Genomic DNA, 20829 nt, shown 5'->3' with positions numbered 1-20829 from the left:
AGTTTTACATTTATGGTAGTTGAACAGTGGCACTTACTTATACCAAGACCTTTTGCCTTATTTTCAATTAATTTGTGCCCTGTGTTTTCCGAAAGAAGTAGTGCAAGAGGAAAGCAGTGGAATCTCTCTCTCTCTCTCTCTCTCTCTCTCTCTCTCTCTCTCTCTCTCCCACCCTCTCCCCCTCCCCCCCTCCCTCCCTCCCTACCTCCCCCTCCCCCTCTCTCTCTTCTATCAAAGTTGCTGCTTTCCGTAAAATACAGGTTGAATACTAATTCCACTGACAAAATTTTGGAGGTTGTTCAAGAATATTTTCTTTTTATTTTGGTACAAGGAGCCAGCATCTCCATGGTTCATTACAGTGTAATTGCATTTCATTTGATATCTTAATATCATTTATCTTTGTAATTCACTGAAAATATATGCACAACATTGAACATGTTGAGAATACCAGTATGCACTGTGTATCTTGTCTCGAAACATTCTTCTTCCATTCAAATATGGTCCTGCTTTACTTTTCACCATCAAGCCTGCATTCAGTACTACTCATATCTGTTCTGGGTTTGTTTTTTCTACAGGGTACCTCTTGTATGGGTTCACTGAATGCAATGGAAGAGTGGCACTGTGATAAAAGTGTACATATTTCATCTGAGGATTGTTGCATTACTCTATGGTTTGGTGATTGCATATTACAGGTCTTTTTCACCATTGTCATTATTCATGGTGTTTATGCAGAAATAATGATTGGGTTAAAAACTGAGTAAATAATAATTACCCTGATTCCTTAAGCTAAAATGCTCAGAAAATATCCCTGAACAACCTTTGAAATTTTTTCAATGGAGTTTAGGTTCACCCTATATAGGGGGTGAATCAGGAGGAGTGGTTATTATGGTATTAGTGTTTCTGAACAGAATACTTCATATGGACTTATGCCCTCTTCCAAATGATTCTGAGACAGAATGCAATTGCTGTACATTTTTATTTATTTCCTGTGTTATTCAACCATTGTCATTGTTTATGACATACCACAGTAGTGCAGAGGAAGCTGGGACAAACAATTTGATACAGGACATTTGTAGTCTATCAAGTCGAGAAATTACCTCAAATTGGCATACAAGAGCTACCTAAGCTACAGTGAATGCATGTCATGCAAGATTTTCAATATTCTCGCACTGTCTTCGTGCAACCTATTAGTCCTACAAAATAAATGAATAGGACCTTTCTTGTAGGAAATTTGATGTAGTGTGACACATTTTCGCTGGAAGCTGGTGTTTTCTAGTTACTCAACAAAAATGTACAAAAGTGATATTAAATGTGTTCTATCTCAGAAAGCATTCAGAATAGGACATATGTCTATACGAATATTTTTATTCAGAATCACTAATACTATCACCGTTTAAAGCATGTACCTCTCCTGCTCACTGACTCTTTATCGCTATTAAGTAATCTAGAAGTAATTCTCATGATTATCAATGTGAGTAGATTAGCACTAATTGTAATTGGTTGTTAGTTTACAGAAGTAGCCTGCAGTGGGATGATGGGAATTGTATAACGTGGTGAATGAATGAGTGAAGCATCTAGTACATCCAGCATCCTGTTCATGTCCGTTTTTGAGTGAATTAGCTCTCCATTTATCTTTTTCTTTGATTTTATGTCTTAAGTCGTCAATCCCTTTCTCCATAAACATATTACATGGCTATGATGAAAGGGGACAATCCTGTAAAGAACTTTTTTTTTCCTATTTGCAATTACTGATGTGAACTGATGCTGATGCAGTTCCAAGTAAGCCTTGTATTTTTTCAGTGAGTCCATATCTTTGTTGTACATGGGAACAGAAATTTTCAATATGCCAGGTTAACTGTCTTTCCCAGCTCTTTGAAACTGGCAGTGGTATTTCTGTTCAAGTGCAATAAATCTTCTAGGGTCATTTGCAAGGATAAAATTGCTTCTCTAATTCCTCCTCCTAGTCCAAATCTAAACTGATCTTCCTGTATGTAACTGTCTATCTTATTTTTTAATCTATAAAATTATGATATGGAATTACTTTAGGAGACAAAATCTTCAATACTGCCAATAGACATGAAAGTGCATGATACTAGTCTAGCTTTTGTGTGAGAACTGTCTTGCAGCAAGCATGTCTCTCTCATCCTTCAGTCTGAGAGACCGCCCTTCCTTTTTAAACTTTCTCAAATGACTGTTCTCTCTTCCTCGAGGAAGGAGCAGAACTGTGTTTGCAGGAAATGCAGAACATGTACTCTCTTCAGGCAATATGCTCTTTTGTTGCGCAATGGCCTTAGTGTGGGATGACGTGTAACCTACTTTTTGATGTCACCATGTATTATATATCTCTTTCAAACCAACTGTGAAGTTCCCAGAATCAGTAGTAGAAATAAGTACACTCTTCATAAAGACTTATTCATTCACTTCGGTCTAGAAAGCTGTTCATTATTCAGGAACACATACTTTCAGTATGTATCCAGCAACCATAAATTTTTTTGAAAATGCAGTTTGAGAGAAGAGTAAAGGATTTATTGGTGCCCAACTTCTCCTACTTAACTGATGAATTTTTAGAAACATCAATTACTGTACTTATTAGTACTGTAAATTGCATGCAACATAACACCAGAATTTGATTCAACTGCAGTGCAGCAATTTGGCCATGCAAACTGTTTTTGTGAATGGTGCTTTATTAGTCTCAAATGATACACAATCTAAATTGTATGATTCAGGTATAGGACACATGTGAAACATTTGTTGTAAAATTTCACCACAAACAAAGAACTGACACTAAAAACAATATCTTGTAGTTGACATTTGACATCCAGTAGGCTCCCATGAACCGTACACCTGTGGGAGCTGTACTAGCATTGTCAGCTTCTATTGTGTATCCTCTTCACTGTGCAAAACATTGTGCCTGCGAGTTTTCAGTCAACTGTTGCATTAAGAGATTTGTGTAACATATAGTTTCGCATACCTTACAGTGTGCAAGGAGAGTAGTCGAAAGAGGAGCACAGGGGAGACAACATGGAGTTTGACACTATAGAGATAGAATGTTTAAATTTTGATGTAATTTCTGTAGTAGACAGAGACTTAAAACATTAGGATTATTAAGAGTTAATTGTGGACAAACTTGCAATAAAAGCCCACTTTCTGAAGCTTACACATGTGAAATACAATGTAATACACAACTTTGGATAGATATGTTACCAAACTAGGTATTTAGATAACCAAAAGGAATACAAAGAAAAATCATTATGTCAAATAGTGTTTGAGATATGATATAATAAGTTTTAAGGTATTTCATGGACAGGAAGATTTCATGCCCTTCAAAAAATTGATAAAATGTGGCTCTTATTAAAATTAAGAATGATATGCTGTGAAGTTTTTCTGCTTGTTTACTGTGGTACTGGTTGGCAATGTAAAATCTGATCCAGAGCTGAGACTTCCCATTATTCAGTCTTGCTCATCTTATTATATCCTCACACTTCCCAATATCTTATTGCTGGAAGTTAGGAGTACAATCCAACATCCAATTCTCAAATTAATACAATGCTTCTCGTAAATGATATAATGTATGTTGTACTCTCATTTATAATGACTATGCAAAACAAAGTTGCTCCATTATTCAGAACATCACAAATACATCGATAAGGAATATGTCCAGATATTATCTGTGTTAGTTAACAGTTTCCAACTGAATATCTGGTTGACAAGTTTTTGCTTGTCCCCATGATGTCACAGGCATTGTCACAGCCGCTGTTCCTCCACGGCTCACATCATATCTCTAAGGCAGGACCCAACGACATGGAATAAACCATGCAACCAACAAATATTGTAAACGTGGTAAGTCATCTATCATTGTCCCAGCTTGCAGATGTGCTGCGTCCATCCATTTCATAAGCATGCGCATAAATAAACATACATCAAACAGTAGATTATATTAATTCATTACAAAAAAACTTTTGATAGTGGTGATCATATTCGTTGGTTCAACAAATGCTTGTGCAACACATCCCTTCATCAAAGTGATTTGTTACACTAAAAAACGAAATGATCATATGGCATTAATGGGTGGGAATCCCCACCTAGGAAAGTTTGGCTGCTGAGTTGCAAGTCTTTTCAGTGGACGCCACATTGTGTGAGTTTTATTTTATTGATGATGAAATGATGATGAGCAGAACTCAACACCTAATCCCTGAGTGGAAAAGATCTCTGACCCACTGGGAATCAAACCCAAGCTCCCTGTAGGGCAGTCAGACACCCACACCACGCAGCTAAGTGAGCTGACATTATGCTACAGATTCCTTCCTTTGAGCAAATGATTTCATAAATACTGTGAAATGCCAACAAACAATGAACATTCAAAGTCCAAAACTAGTTTTAACCTTCTTAACTACAAGTATCAATATCTTGTGTCAATTTGATGTATAATCACAGCTGTAATTGCATCTCATTTGTAGTAAATATATTTATTACATTACTGTGGATATGGAATCTTTGATGACAAATGTTTATTACCAATACAGTCCATTAAACTGTTTTATGAAATTTCTTTGTTGTGTCTCATGAAATATTCATTACTAGGACTTACAGTCCAGTAGCCATTGAATCTAATCACCCATATTTCATTTAATCAACTATATTGCTGCCAGAAGTCAGGTTTTAGTAGCCACACCTGCAGCACTTTTGTAAATCACTGGGGATGTGCTACCCTATGGGCAAACCTGTGAATACAGGTTTTAATAAGCAGATATTAACCTGTGTAGTTGTTAAAGAGAGCACAGCATCCATTGTCATGAAGCAGGTTCTTCATCAAACACTTTCAGTATTTTAAACAGTCACTGAACCAGAGAAGACACATATTTTGAACAATTAATAAGCCTGTGTTGCTGAACCTTCTGTAACCAGTTACCTATCTTTCCAGTCCTGAAGAATAGCATACAAAACTCAGACATTTGCCTCTTTATTATTTCATCTTAAAACTACTACATGGAAAAGGTTTTCAAACTAATGTAAATTTATCTACTTTGCTACTTTGGTGCAATCTCTAAACTAATGAGACCAACTTATTTAGTAACTAACAAGATACACCTCTTTCTTCAGGAAGATTGTCCTTTCACAATTTCACATTTCTTGTGGTGCATGTCTTTTGATCATGTCTATATTTTGTTCCATTGTCCTATCCTCTTTCTCCAGCAAATAGATCATCCTTTTCCTCTAGGTTCACCTGTCCTTTCCAACATACCATACATACATACAGATTACAGTTAATATTATTTACAACTCTGCCTTCACCTCCTACACACAGATGTCAAAGTGATCTACCTCTACCATATCCTGTACCCATACCTTGTTTCTAATCTGTCTTCTTTACTGTATTTATTGTGCTCCTATGTACTTAATTGCTCACTACAGTAATCTGAATGCCCTCCTGTTATATGTGTCAACAACTTGACACAGATATTACCCCATCATATTTATACTTTGTGGTAAAGGGTGTATCCCACTGGATTCCTCCAGTCAAGTGTGATGAAGCTAACAGCTAGTACCACTTGTTCTGCAGTTCATTTGCTGACCAAAGTGTGTTAACATCTATTGTTTGCCACATACTACACTATGTCAGTCATTACATATAATTATCTCATTTTGTATCCATTAATTATCTTATCGTGTTGCTCATGAAGTACTGAATAGTTAAGAGGTATTACAGTTTTAAAGAACATAGGGAAAGAAGTAAGAGACTGCTATCTGGAAATCTAAAGCCGAAGAAATACAGCAGACAGCTTGATACATAGTGGGCATCAATCCGGTAAATTCAAGCAGAATGTGAATTTATCTGAGGGATGTTTCTTGTGGTGCAGGTCTTCTGATCATGTCTACATTTTATTCCATTGTCCTATCATGGACCCAACATCCATGATTTACCAACAACTGATCCCAAATTGAATGGTCTGATAGTGTATAAGTACATGTATTATTTATATTATGTGTAGAAATCGTTGATGACTGTTTACTCTGTAGATTGCTTTATCTGTGAGTATTATGCTACAGCAATGTAGGAAAAGATAAATTGCTATATACTGTAAAGACAACACATAAAGTTGCAGACAGGCACAATTAAAAGGCACTTACACATAAGCTTTTGACCACAGCCTTTGTCAGAAAAAGAATGAGAAACACACACCATTCATTCACACAAGCAACCATTACCTTTGATTATCTCTCAACATGCCCTGAAATAAGGGACATCCTGTCCAAGATCCTCCCACTCCTCCTAAAATGGTGTTCTGTTGTACACCTAACCTCCACAATATCCTAGTCCATCCCTATGCCACTCCCAATCCCAACCTCATGCCACAAGGATCATATCACTGTGGAGGACCCAGGTGCAATACCTGCCCAGTCCGCCCAACCAGCACTTCTTATTCCAGTCCTGTCACAGGTTTATCCTACCCCATCAGGGGCCAGACCACCTGTAAAAGCAGCCATGTCATTTACCAGCTTTGCTCTAATCATTGCACAGCTTTCTGTATTGGTATGACTACCAACCAGCTGTCCACCAGGATGAGCAGCTGCTGCCAAACTGGCCAAGAGCAAAGTAGACCACCCTATGGCACAACATGAGGCTGAACATAAGATGCTTGACTTCAGTGGCTGCTTCACTACCCAAACTATCTGGATCCTCCCCTCCACCATCAGCTTTTCTGAATTGTGCAGACAGGAGTCATCCTTACAACACATTTTCTGCTCCCGTAATCATCCTGGTCCACACCCTCCACTCCACAGTCTCCACCCCATCTGTCACATTACCTCCTCCACATTCTCATCTCCCATCCACTTCGTTTGCCATCTTCTGCCAATGCACCCACCCATCTTTCCCTCCTCCTCTCCTTGTTTCTTCTGATTTGCCCACCTGCCTGCCCACATCCTTCTGAACTGCGCCCGTTGGCATTCTAGTCCTTGTCTATCCTGTCAGACATCACTCCTCTCTCCCCCCACGCGCACACTGCTATCTCCCCCCCCCCAACCCCCCCAGATGGCTGCTTCCATCCCACTTGCCACTTGCTAGTTGCATTCTGGCCTGAGCTGCTGGAGTTGGCAGTCATGTGTGTAAGGTATGCTTGCTTGTGTGAATGAATGGTGTGTGTTTCTCTTTCTTTTTCTGATGAAGGCTATGGTCAAATGCTTATATGTAAGTGTTTTTTAATTGTACCTGTCTACAACTTAATGTGTCACCTTATTGGAAGTAGCAATTTATCTTCTCCTACATTGTTGATATTCCTACCTGAAGTTTCCATTGTTTGGTATTATGCTTTCTTACTTTACAATATTTACTTTTGTTTTCTTTTATTGAAATTGTGGTGGATAACTGTTTCTTTCATTGTTATCTGTTGGACTATTATCTCCTGGTGTATAATCCCCATGTTCTTTGACAAATGTCAACAAGTCATTAACTGCTGACCAACCCCTATACGAAATCTCTTTCCTTACATGAAAAGGTAATCTACACATCAAAACATTAACTAAATGACTCTCCTCTTGTCTTAAGTATTTAGACCTTGTTAAGTGCCATTTGGCTGTTTATTTCTTGTAAGTTCCCCATATTATGAGAATATTGTGGGTCAAGAAGCTTAAGTGTCAATTTCTCTTGAGTACTTGGAGACCAGTATTTCTTTTTAAACTTTTTCTGAAAATCATCACAGGACATAAATTCTTCTGCATGACCAGTTCCCCCCCCTCTACCACATCACACACTGAAGAACTTAGTGTGAAAGCAATCCTCTTCGAATCATCCCATTGCTTGGGTAAAGATTTAGAAAATACTTGTAAAAAGTGTGTGGGGTGAATCTCCCCATCTGGCTTAAATTTAGGGAATTGTTCGGATAGTCTAATTCCATTTCCAACTGTAACTCCTATACTTGCTTGGCTGACAGTCCACCATTCCCCCCCTAAGATTTCTCTTGTACAAGGTGAGTCACTAATTGTTGCCACCAAGAATAACTCTGAAAGTATGATAGAAGCTGAAAGGTTTTTGGGACAAAAGTTGCATGGGACAATGGGGGCCATAATATGACGTTGTTTTTTTGTTGCTAGGTGGGGTCACTTCAGATATATGAAGGTCAACTTTTTTTAAATTTTTTTATGGGATGCTATAGTTTGGTACTTATGTTGTTTTTTAATGGGATGCTATAGTTTGGTACTTATTTTCTGATAGCGGCTATTGAGACGAATCCAATGATGTGTAACAGTAAGGTCTTTGAAGGTCAATGAAGGTCAAAAAGGTGGCACAAATGTCTATTTACAGAAGGTATTCAGAGTGATGACCATCAGTATCAATGCAGTGCTGCAATCTTCTTGTCATGCATTGAATGGTATTTCTTAACACTTTGGTACTTATCAAAGCACATGCTCTGACAATTCTCTCTCACATATCATGCAAATAGTAAAAATTCACCGAATATGGCAAAGGGACTGAGCATCCCCTTCCAATTACTCTCTGCCCAGTGGCGGTTATATATGGGGGGGGGGGGGGGGAGCACACGGGGCACGCACCACCCCATTGGGGGGCTGCCCACATTGCCACCCACGCCACCCCCGCCAGTCAGCCTGCACACTATTCATTCGTTTCTTTCGTCAATTGACTTGACTGAATTGAGTTATCGAGTAGTTATACTTTCCTATGTATGGAAACGTGTCCGCATCATCGTATTTTATACATTTCTGTCTGGCACATGGATAGCTAACACATACCTATGAGAAAAGTCGCGGCCATTCTAGTGATCTCTATATGTTATTCTGTCTGTTCTGTTGAACACTCACCCTGACATTGATTGTCCTATTGATGATGTAATTAACCAATCTGTCAGGGAGAATAGATGCATAGAATTCATCATTTAAGGAAGATAACCACAACTGTAACTTTTTTTATCATGAGGTGGCATTGTCTTGTATATGTGTATGATCAATGAAAATAAAACTTTCTTAAACTTTGCATGTGACTTGATTATTTTTTATTACGGTAAAAGTAGAGGTAGCTCAAGATATCGTTAATGACCCCTCCTTTGACGTTTTTGTGTATCTGCCACTGTCTCTGCCTGAAGTTGTTAGTGATATACACACTGGCTTGATGATCAAAATGTGCTGGAGCACCCAGACCTCAAAATATTTTCAAGAGGATATGTTTTTGATAAACAGGCGGAAATCAATCACCATTGTGTTGAAACCATGAACAAGTGTGCAATTGCAAGTGAATGTCTTCCAGAAGTTCGGGATTAGATTAGATCAGATTAATTATTTATTCCATAGACCCATAAAAGAAGGAATCCTCCTGGGTGTGGAACATGTCAGATAAACACATTACAAAAATGTAATTAGAAAAACTTGAGTTTCATTAATTTTAAAGATCCTGTCAATAAACAGTACAATTATGTACATGAATTAAATTTAAACTTCTAATATTTGCAGGTTTAATACTTAAATCTGCTTTCATTAAATCCATCATTCAGACATTTGCTAGTTTCTTGGCTATTACAACCAAGTATTGTCAAAAATTAAAGTAAATTATTCATTTCAGTGATCCTCAGTTAAGAACAGTCAGATTATGTACAAGATTTAAAAACAAACTTCCACTATTTACAGACTTAAGACTTACATCTGCTTTCCATACATCCATCATTCACACAGTAGGTAGTTACTTGGCTGTTACAAGCAAGTATTGTCAAAAATTAAAATACAATAAATTTTCATTAAAATGGTCTACTGCACTTGTTGAGAAACTCATGGATTGAATAGAAGGAGTTGGCCACCAAAAATTCTTTTAAGTTATGTTTAAATTGTGCCTTGTCTGAAACTAAACTCTTAATGGTTGCTGGTAACTTATTGAAAATATGCATTGCTGAATTGAACTCCTTTCTGGTAAGTGATTTTAAATCTTCGTGGGTATTGTTCTTATTCCTAGTATTGATACTGTGTACTAAGCAGTTAGTTGGAAAAAGAGATGTATTATTTACAACAAACTTCATTAAGGAATGAATATACTGAGAAGCTGTGGTTAATATGCCCAATTCTTTGAATATGTTTCGACATGATGTTCTTTGATTTACACTACTCATTACTCTTATTATATGCTTCTGTAGTCTAAATATTTTTTCTCTGTTTGTGGAGTTACCCCAAAATATGATACCATATGACATAATGGAGTGAAAATAAGCAAAATATGCCAGTTTTTTTATATCTCCTATGTCTGACATCATTCGCATTGCAAACACAGACTTGTTTAGGCACTTAAGCAGTTTGTTAGTATTGTTGCTCCCAATTGAATTTATTATCAAGTTGAAATCCCAAGAATTTTACACTCTCAACTCCTCCTATTTCCATGTCATCATATTTTATACACACACCAGAAGGAAATCTCTTGGAAGCTCTGAACTGCATATAGTTTGTCTTTTCAAAATTTAATGACAGTAAGTTGGCTATGAACCACTTATTTATGTCAGTAAAAATTTGATTAGCTGCCCTTTCTAAATTTATATTTGATTTACTATTTATTGCAATGTTTGTATCATCTGCAAATAAGGCAAACTTGGCATCTGGTAATGTAACAAATGACAGGTCATTAATATACACTAGAAACAGTAGTGGACCTAGTATGGAACCTTGGGGAACACCACATGTAATCTCTTCCCAGTCAGATGATGTCTGATTGCCTACTGCTGAAGTGTTAGTAATGACACCCTTTGTTTTCTATTAGTAAGATATGACTGAAACCACTTTGCAGCACTACCAGTGATGCTATAATATTTTAATTTACTTAAAAGAATGCTGTGATTCGCACAGTGAAACGCCTTTGACAAGTCACTGAATATGCCAGTTGCCTCTAATTTGTTGTCCAATGAATTAAGAACATTTTCGCTGTAAGTGTAAATAGCTTTCTCAATATCAGAACCCTTAAGAATCCCAAACTGTGACTTTGACAGTATGTTATTTTCACTAAGGTGCATAAGTATATGCTTGAACATAACCTTTTCAAAGATTTTTGAAAAAGCTGGCATTTCTTTGTCCCCTTTCTTGTGGAGAGGTATAACTTCAGCATATTTAAGCCAATCCGGGAATGTTCCTGTGACAAGTGATTGATGACACAAATAACCTAAGATATGACTAAGCTCATATGAAAATTCTTTTATTAACTTTGTTGATATGTTATCATAACCACCAGAATGCATTGATTTCAAGGACTTTATGATAGATTCTATTTCTTTGGGTGAAGTAAGTGTCAATTCCATTTTACTGAGATTGTGTGCACTGGTCTCATATATTCCATTGTATTATTTACTGAACCTGACAACCCCATGCTATCAGTAACAGAGACAAAATACTTGTTTCAATGGCTTGTAACACATCATGTGTTTGTTACCAGGGTTTCATTTATTTTTAGAGCTATTTGTTCCTCCTCATTTCTGGTCCTACCTGTCTCTGACTTAACTATATCCCATATTGTTTTTATTTTATTGCTGGATGTATTTATCTTCTCTCATAATGCAGGTGTTTAGATTACTGGATGACCTTCTCAATATTTTGCAGTAATTTTTGTAATGAGCTATAATGCTAGTATCAAAGGTGTCCCTACATATCAGATAGTGTTTCCTTTTTGTCTCACATGATATCTTTATCCCTTGTGTGATCCATGGTTTCTTATTAGACTTCTGCTTAATTTGAATTACCTTCAGGGCTAAACAATTTTCAAATAAGGTGCTAACTTTATTAATGAATGTTTTGTATTTTCCATTTGTGTCTTGGATGCTGTAAACATCCATCCAATTAATTTCTTTGAGCAATCTCCTAAATTTCTCAGTTTTTGACTGTTTTATTGGCCTTCCGTACTCATTTCTGATAGCTGTTCAACCCTGACAATTTTCAAAATTTAATGTTAGGTGTTGCATGTCATGGCCAGATAGCCCATTTACTACTTTTATTTATTATTTATTTGTCCCTTAGATCAAATCAGTACAATGGCTTGTACAACTGATATGGGATAAGTCAATACAAATATACAGTTTACAGGAGTCTAAAACAGTAAACAAGAACACAGAAGAATGATTATTTTACATTACCTACAAATTATGTTACTTAAAGTTACTGATTTACAGAGAATTGTTACATGATGTGACAAAATTGACTTAACAGCATTCAGCTTTGATACATTATCATGCACTAAGACAATTTTGATTCCAAATTTTCCTGGTTGGTATAAAAGCAGTCTTTTATTAAAAGAGATTTTACTGTCTGTTTGACTTTCTTTATTTCTTGGATTTCTTGTATAAAAGTTGGAAGATGGTTATATAATTTTATTCCCATGCACTTGACACCATCACTGTACAGTTTTGTTGAGTGGGGAAGTATTCTTAGAGAGGTTTTTGATCTTGTGTCATAATTGTGGTAATCCATATTTTTGCTAATTTTGTTGATACTTTTTTCGGTAAAGAATAATAATTCTAGTATATATTGGCATGGGAGGGGCAAAATATTTAGTTTCTTAAATAATGGTTTACAAGTGTCTCTTTGTTTTTTGAACATAATTGTTCTGACTATCTTCTTTTGCAGTTTGAATATCTTAATTGATTCAGAATTTTGGCCCCAGAAGATGATTCCATAGTTAAGTACAGAGTGAAAGAGTGCATGGTGCATTGTGTTTAGGGTACTTGTGTTAGTGACATTCCTTATTGATCTAATCATGAAGCATACTTTACTAAGTTTTGTGCTGGTAACGTCAATGTGCCTTTTCCATGTGAGCGTATCGGTAATAGTGACCCCCAAAAATTTTATTTCATTTTCAAGTTTAACATTATTTTTTTCCAGTGATATAGTTGGTAGTAATGGATTTATGTTTTGAGCAGTGTGGAAGGTTATTCCAATTGTCTTTTTTGCATTAAGAAGCAGCCTGTTACTTTGAAGCCATCGATTTATTTGATCTGTGGTCCTATCTATATTAGATTGGAGAATTTGTTCGGGCGCAGATATGGGTACAGAGGTGTCATCAGCAAACAAAAGGGTTTTTTGTGTCTGGTAGGCTATGAGGAAGGTCATTTATGTAAAGTAAGAACAGCAAGGGGCCCAGGATGGAACCTAGGGGAACTCCTTGCTTTATGGTATGTATGGAGGAATGTACAGTGCTAGCTGTACCTGAGAGCTTAGTTTCATTTAATTCAACATACTGCTGTCGATCTTCCAGATAGCTTTTAAACCAGTCATAGGCATTTCCTCTTATTCCATAGGAATGCATCTTTTGCAAAAGTATACCGTTATTAACCATGTCGAAGTCCTTTGTTAGATCTAGGAAGATACCTATGGCTGGGAGTTTTTTGTCCACAAGCTCCAGTGCATGATCTAGAAATTCTTGTATTGCATCAGTTGTAGCTTTCTTACTTTGGAAGCCAAACTGAGCAGGTGACAGAATATTTTCTTTGTCTAGAAAGGACATGATTCTGGTGGCCATTATATATTCAAATACTTTACTAAAAGTTGAAAGCAGTGCAATGGGTTGATAATTACTGGGATCCTCTTTGCTTCCTTTTTTGTGGACAGGTATAATTTTTGCAATTTTGAGCATACCAGGAAATGCACCATTCAGGAATGAGAAGTTTATTATGTGGGCTAGGGGTTTACTGATAAAGTTTCTGCAATTATGAAGGATGAAGCATTGAATTTGATCTTGTCCAGCAGATGATTTTTTTTTTTTTTTTAATTTTGCTATGAAGTGTCTTTTCTATTTCAATTTCAGATGTAGGCCTTAAAAATAGAGTCTCAGAGCATAAGTTTGGTTCTAGTTTTAAGGGACAGCTATTTTTAAGATGGTTAGCCAGGTTTTCTACTGTTTCTGTAAAGTAGTTATTGAATTCCTCTGCTGTTTATTTCCCACTGGAGACTAATTTTCCATTTATTTTTAAGCTAATATCACTTTGTAATTGTTTTCCTCTATTAGTATTCATATTAATAAGTTGCCACATGCTTTTGCTCTTATTTAATGACAATTTGAGGTAGTTATCATTCTGTAGCTTTTTGGCTGCATTTACTACGTTCCTTAATATATTTTTATATAGAGTAAAGTATGACTTAAATGCTTCACTACGGACTAGTTTGGATTTGCTAATGTAAAAAAGTTCTCTTTTTCTTTGGGATGATCTAATGATTCCTGGGGTGATCCAGCTGGAGAGTTTTCTATCTTTGTTGATACATTTTGTTTGTAAGGGAAAGTGGCAATTAAAATAATAACAGAAAATATCCAAGAATGTTTCATATTTGCTGTCTACTATTTGAGCCTCATATACATTTTGCCAGTTTTCATTTTGTATATCAAAGAGGAAAGTATGCATGTGGGTTTTATTCAAGTTTCTCCTCTGTACAGTGATTTTATTGTGTTCGTGACTGTTATTTTGCAACCAGACCTGCATAATTAATGCATTGTGGTCTGAAATCCTAGTTTGACGGAGGATACAGTACAATTTATATTGTTTGCTACTTGATCCAGACAAGTGGTACTGTGATTTGTTATCCTGGTTGGAGTGTTAACCATTAGGTCTAGGTTGTAGCTGTTCATAAAATTTTTAATGCTTAGATGGCTAGAGTTTTCTGAGAGAAAATCTATATTATAGTCACCACATATTAGAACACTATATGATTTTCTTTTACTTAGATTTTCTATTACTGGTTTTTTTGTAGAAAGTCCCTACGTTACCAGAGGGTGACCTGTAAAGTGCTATTATATAAACATTTAAATCTATAAGCTCTGACCTGACAGTTCTATATCTTTTTCAATACTATATGAATTGCAAATATCAAGAGGTGTAGCAGTAATGTTGTCTTTTACTAATATGCAGTTACCTCCACCTTTGTAAGATGTTCTTGAGAAGTGACCTACGAGTTTAAAATTTGGTATCACAACACTTTCTATTTCAAAAGACCTCATGAAATGTTCATTAATACATAATATCTGTGTATCTGACAGTTCACTTGCACTTGATAACAAAATTTCTAATTCATTAAGTTTGGTTTTGAGCCCTTGTACATTATGGATGTATACTTTTAGATTAAGAATTTTTTTGTTTAATTTTTTTATACATTGGTGAGGAGGTTCAGACTTTACCTTATTTACTACAATTTGCTGATGGAGTTGTTTGCAAGTTTTATGGTGTATCTTTAACTTGTTTGATGCTATCTTTAACTTGTTTGGTGATGCTAAGTTTTTTCTTTTCTCAGAGGGGGATAGAAAAAATCCTCCTTCTTGGGTATATTCCGCCTTGATCTTAAATTAACTCTTACAGGTGTAGCTGCTGCAGTCCTTTGTGGATCTTCTGATGTCTCCTCTTTCCTGCTTTCTTCATTCTTGTTGACTTTGCTTTCCTCATTTTTGCCTGTAAGTCTTTCAGGAAGCTCAGGGAGCTGATAGACAGATCTATTTCGTAATAGTCTTTTTTTAATTATTTCACTGATGTGATCGCACATAACACTTTTTCCGTCGTAATTAAGGTGCATTCCGTGTTTGGTGTGTAGGTTTTGATGTAGTTTACTTACGTCCAGTATATCGCACTTTGCGTATTCTGCACACAATTTCTTAACTTTGATGTTAGTTTTCCTAATTTCTTTATTAACACACGATCTGTAAATTCGGTCGTGTCTATGAGGCACAGTGGCTACTGTTGTGTTCCTAGATTTATTCACTTCTAGAAAGATCTGTAGCGTTATAATGCATGCATCGGCTTCATTTTTAGCTATGTCATTCGAATCCGCTATACATATTATTAAGTCATTATCCTATATTGTGTTCATCTGAAGATCAGTGTCTACAACATGGTGTGTTCCCGCTCCAGGTTTCACTATGCTAGTCACTGCCATTTCTTGATTTTTCTCTCGGAACATGCTTGATAGCTTTCTGCCGTGGCTGTCGGCAAGCAAGAGAATACCACACTTTTTCCTTAATGATACGTGTTTGCTCTTACCACTGTTTCCAAGTTTACTGTTGGTGTCCGAATTACAGGTTTTTACAACGTCACGATCAGTTGTACACTCGTTATGACACAAGACATCATATTTGTTTTTATCTAAGAAAGTAACACTTTTAACAGTTTTTGTGATTTGAGACCGAACTTTTTGCGACACTGCTATCCACTCGGATGATTTATCACGTGTATCTTGTTTCACTTCACACGAATTTTCCACTGTTTGTACTTAGCCGATTTCTTTCTTCAGTGCAGCTATTTCTCTTTTTAAATTATTGACTATGAATTGTAGGCTTGAAATTCGTTCTTTTAGGGTTGTAATTTCAGCTTTAAAATTTTCACAGGTTTTCTTTTTAACTACATAGCTATAACTATTTCTCGTGTTAAAATTTCCTACTTCCACACTCGTGGCCATCTTGCCGACTTATCTACTGGTTTTGTAATGTGGATTAGTTGCCTAGAATTGTCTATAAATATATAAATATATTATCAATGGCAGTCTTAGAACATTTGTATACCCTAGTTGGGAAATTTACAGTAGAAATTAAATTGAATGACAATGTAACTGATTTCAGTAACTGTTCACTGACAGTGTTTTTCAGGACATCTATATTAAAATCGCCACCAACCACTAGTTCTTTGTTTTTTAATTTTAGATGAGATAATAAATCTTCAAGACCATTTATAAACAGGTTGAAATTTCCTGAAGGTGCTCTGTATATGGCTACTATTATAAAGGACCTATTAAGAAATTCTATCTCTGTTGCTGCTCTAACAAGGGAACCTCCCCATCGCACCCCCCCTCAGATTTAGTTATAAGTTGGCACAGTGGATAGGGCTTGAAAAACTGAACACAGATCAATCGAGAAAAGAGGAAGAAGTTGTGTGGAACTATGAAAAAAATTAGTAAAATATACAAACTGAGTAGTCCATGTGATAGATATGCAACATCATGGAGAATGTGAACGTAGGAGTGCCGTGGTCCCGTGGCTAGCGTAAGTAACCGCGGAACGAGAGGTCCTTGGTTCAAGTCTTCACTCAACTGAAAATTTTACTTTCTTTATTTTTGCAAAGTTATGATCTGTCCGTTCGTTCACTGACGTCTCTGTTCGCTGTAATAAGTTCAGTGTCTGTGTTTTGTGACCGCACCGCAAAACCGTGCGATTAGTAGACGAAAGGACTTGCCTCTCCAATGGGAACCGAAAACATTTGATCGCAAGGTCATAGGTCAACCGATTCCTCCACAGGAAAACACGTCTGATATATTCTATACAACACTGGTGACGGCACGTGTGTCACGTGACAGGAATATGTTGTCGACCCACCTAACTTGTACACTTAGCGAATGGGTAAAAAGATTCTTCTACCTTGCCTGATTTAGGTTTTCTTGTGGATGTGATAATCACTCCCAAAAAAGTGATGAAAACATAAGAGCTTGTCACATAAACTGAAAATAAAAAATTAAAATTTTCACTCGAGGGAAGACTTGAACCTAGGACCTCTTGTTCCGTAGCTGCTCTCACTAACCAGGAGACCACGACGCTCCTTGACTCCCACTGTCCTTGATGTTGCCTATCTTCGCATGGACTACTCCGTTTGTATATTTTATTAATTTTTTTCATAGTTTCACACAACTTCTTCCTGTTTTCTCAATTGATCTGTGTTCAGTTTTTCAAGGCCTATCCACTGTACCAACTTATAACTAAATCTGAGGGGGCTGCGATGGGGAGGTCCCCTTGTAAGCAAAATTTATTAATGTCAATATTTAAAACTGTTTCCAAGGGATGTGGCAACTCCTCCTTTCTCCATCTTTTGTCTACAGAAGTAGGAGGCTAACTTAAATTCTGTAAGGTTTAACATATCTATACCAGTGGTCACATGATGTTCAGAGAGGCAGATTATATCAACTGGTTTGCTCAACTCTAATTCTTCAACACAAATAAGCAAATCATTAAGCTTACCCCTTAGTCCTCGGATATTCTAATGCAATAACAATAACTGATTTTGTGCACTGACTGAATTACAACTGGATGAACCTAATTTTCCTGCAAATTTTTGAGTATCTCTAGTTTCAATCAGAGGCTGTCTGCATGAATTGTGTACATTAAAATTTGCTTTCTACCCTAAAAAAAACTGCTGATTTGTCACTTGTAACCACTGGTACTGCTGGTACCACTGGTACTTGCTGATAGAGTCGACAGGAACTACACAGATGTGAGATCCCATATCTGATCCCAGCAGCCGTTCCACTTCTAAATTTACTCTCTGAACAGAAGAGTTTAAATGAGGCCCGTCATGCCACCTCAGAACAGACACAAGCCCAATACTATTATGTCTCGTGGCTGAAGCTTTCTTTACCAGGTCATTCTCAATTGCTTTTGTCTGCCCCTCCCACTATTACCATGTTGTCTTCCTTTGTAAAGTCTTTACATAGTGAACCTACATCCTCTATCACCTGACCCGGACTTGCACTAGGTTTTTGTGACCTGGTAATCTGGCCCTGGTTCATCCTGCAACAGTTAGCCAACACCTCTACCGTGTGAACTACCTAACAACAAAACTTTCTTCTTCTTGACAGCTTTTTCTGACTTCTTACTTTTCAAACACTTTTTGAAAGTTAGTTGTGTCCTGTCTACTCCTATATCTATTTGTGGCTCATTAGTTTCCAACTGTGTCAACAGATCAAACCTGTTTTCCACATTCACAACTACACTGCCTGAGAACATCCTATTTCTTCTATAACCTGTTGTCACTTCCCACCTGTCTTTTCCCTTCTCTCCCCTTAACCTTTCCAGATCTTGTTTCACTTTATCTAGTTCCGCCTCAAGGGCAGCAATCTTCTACTCCTGTTCCAGTATCTTCCTATCTCTACAGCAAATCCTACACAACAGATGAGACTTGTTTATTTCTCCAATTCCCACACCACTACCGTCACCCACATGAGAGAACCTGTAACAGCCCTCACACCACATCCCGGAACTAACAATCCTATGGCAAGTGTTTACATCAAAGCACCAGTGGATGAAAGGGGTGAACTGAAGGGTGGCAAGCACTAAGTAAACAACTTCCTCCACACAAACTCAGGTAAACTCCTGTAGTTGTGTGTTCTCAGTCTTCCATCCACAACAGTAATATGGCGTCATTGACTGGAAGGGTAGCTACAAAGTGGTAGGAGGCCTAACACCTTCTACTGCAGTAGAAACTTTATTTCACATTTCCAAATGTGGGTTTGTTATTGCAAAATGTTTCAGTTTTCTTCATCTACAATCTCTCAAATTTTTAAAATAGCATTCTGTTATGCCCTGTACAAAGATGTAACAATACACACTAGACAATTCAAGAATACTCTGCTTGAATATAATGTAAGATACCTGATAAACACTGCAACCAGGGAGACTGAAACATGCCAGTCTGCAATAGATAACATAATCACTGGTATTTGTCTTTACGATCTTACATCTTCTGTTATTATAAGTGCTTTGTTAGACCACCATGCAGTAGAACTAAGTGTGCACATAAAAAAGGTTCCTACACACAGTTGCTATAGATATATTAGGATGAATACAGACCAAAATATAACTCATTTGAATAATATGCTAAGGAATGTGGATTGGAACAGTGTTCTAACGACACTTCATAGTTACGGCAGATTCTCAAGTGAACTATCCTACATTCTTAACCAAGCCTGCCCATTAATAAAAAAGAGAATTCAGTCACATGTTGTAACCTGAAACTGGAAATCAAGTTCAGTCACTGAGGCTAGAGAAAAACTAAGATGGTATGAGTATGCTATGTTAAATGACTTGAGCAATAAAAAATTAAAAGAAGAATTCAAAAAGTATCAGAAATACTATGTAGACCTCCTAATTTCGGAAAAACAGAAACATTTTGAAAGTGTCATTCAGAGCTCAAATAATATCTCCAAAACATCATGGTCACTAGTAAATAGGGAAACAGGTAAATCTGAGAAACATACAACTGAAAATCACTTATTGATAAACGGCACAATAGAAACTGATCAGAATAAGATAGCAGATCTATTTAACAATTACTTTGCCTCTGTTGGCTCCAGCATAAACAATCAACTTAAAAATCATAAATACAAATTCAGAGGAACACGAGTGTCAGGAAGTATATTTTTGATGCCAACAAGTAAAGAAGAAATAATTAAAATAGTGAGTAGCTTAGAGAAATCCCATACAGCAGGATATGATGGTCTTAGTCTGGACACTCTTAAGAAATGTATACATAAAATTGCATCACCTTCATCAACAGTTATCAACTCTCATATGGAAGATGGTCTATTTCTAGATGAGTTGAAAATTGCTCGAGTTGTGAATATTTTTATAAAAGGAAACAGGAATCTAGTAGAAAACTTTCGACCCATTTCTGTTCTTCCAACAATATCCAAAATATTTGAGAAAGTAATATACATAAGAATCTGGTACTTCCTGGTATGTAAAAAAGTTATTTCTAAGGGGCAGTATGGGTTTGTCAAGGGGTCGTCCACTATTACAGCAGCATCCAACTTAATCGTAGGTGTCACTCAAGCAATATATAATAAAGAACATGTATGTGGCATCTTTCTGGACTTACAAAAAGCATTTGACTGTGTTGATACGACCATATTGCTGGACAAACTGTGTAACTATGGCATTCGAGGCACAGCCCATAATCTGATGAGGTCCTACTTGACAAATAGGAAGCAGTTTGTGTCTATTAGCACTACAGAGGGAGCATACAAATCAAACACCACTGACATAAATTTTGGTATTCCACAGGGGTCAATATTAGGACCACTTCTTTTTATTATTTATGTTAATGATATTCAGTCCATAAC

At 36.6% G+C, this 20829-nt stretch overlaps 1 protein-coding gene across 2 annotated transcripts in view; it reads left to right on the top strand.

Moving 5' to 3' along the window:
- The window catches only part of LOC124788028 (ankyrin repeat and BTB/POZ domain-containing protein 2), a 644871-nt gene that overhangs the window by 470892 nt on the left and 153150 nt on the right, over window positions 1–20829 (top strand). The window lies entirely within an intron of this gene.

Source organism: Schistocerca piceifrons, chromosome 3 (assembly GCF_021461385.2).
Source record: "Schistocerca piceifrons isolate TAMUIC-IGC-003096 chromosome 3, iqSchPice1.1, whole genome shotgun sequence".
Taxonomy (NCBI): Eukaryota; Metazoa; Arthropoda; class Insecta; order Orthoptera; family Acrididae; genus Schistocerca; species Schistocerca piceifrons.
This window is presented reverse-complemented; position numbering and strand designations above follow the sequence as displayed.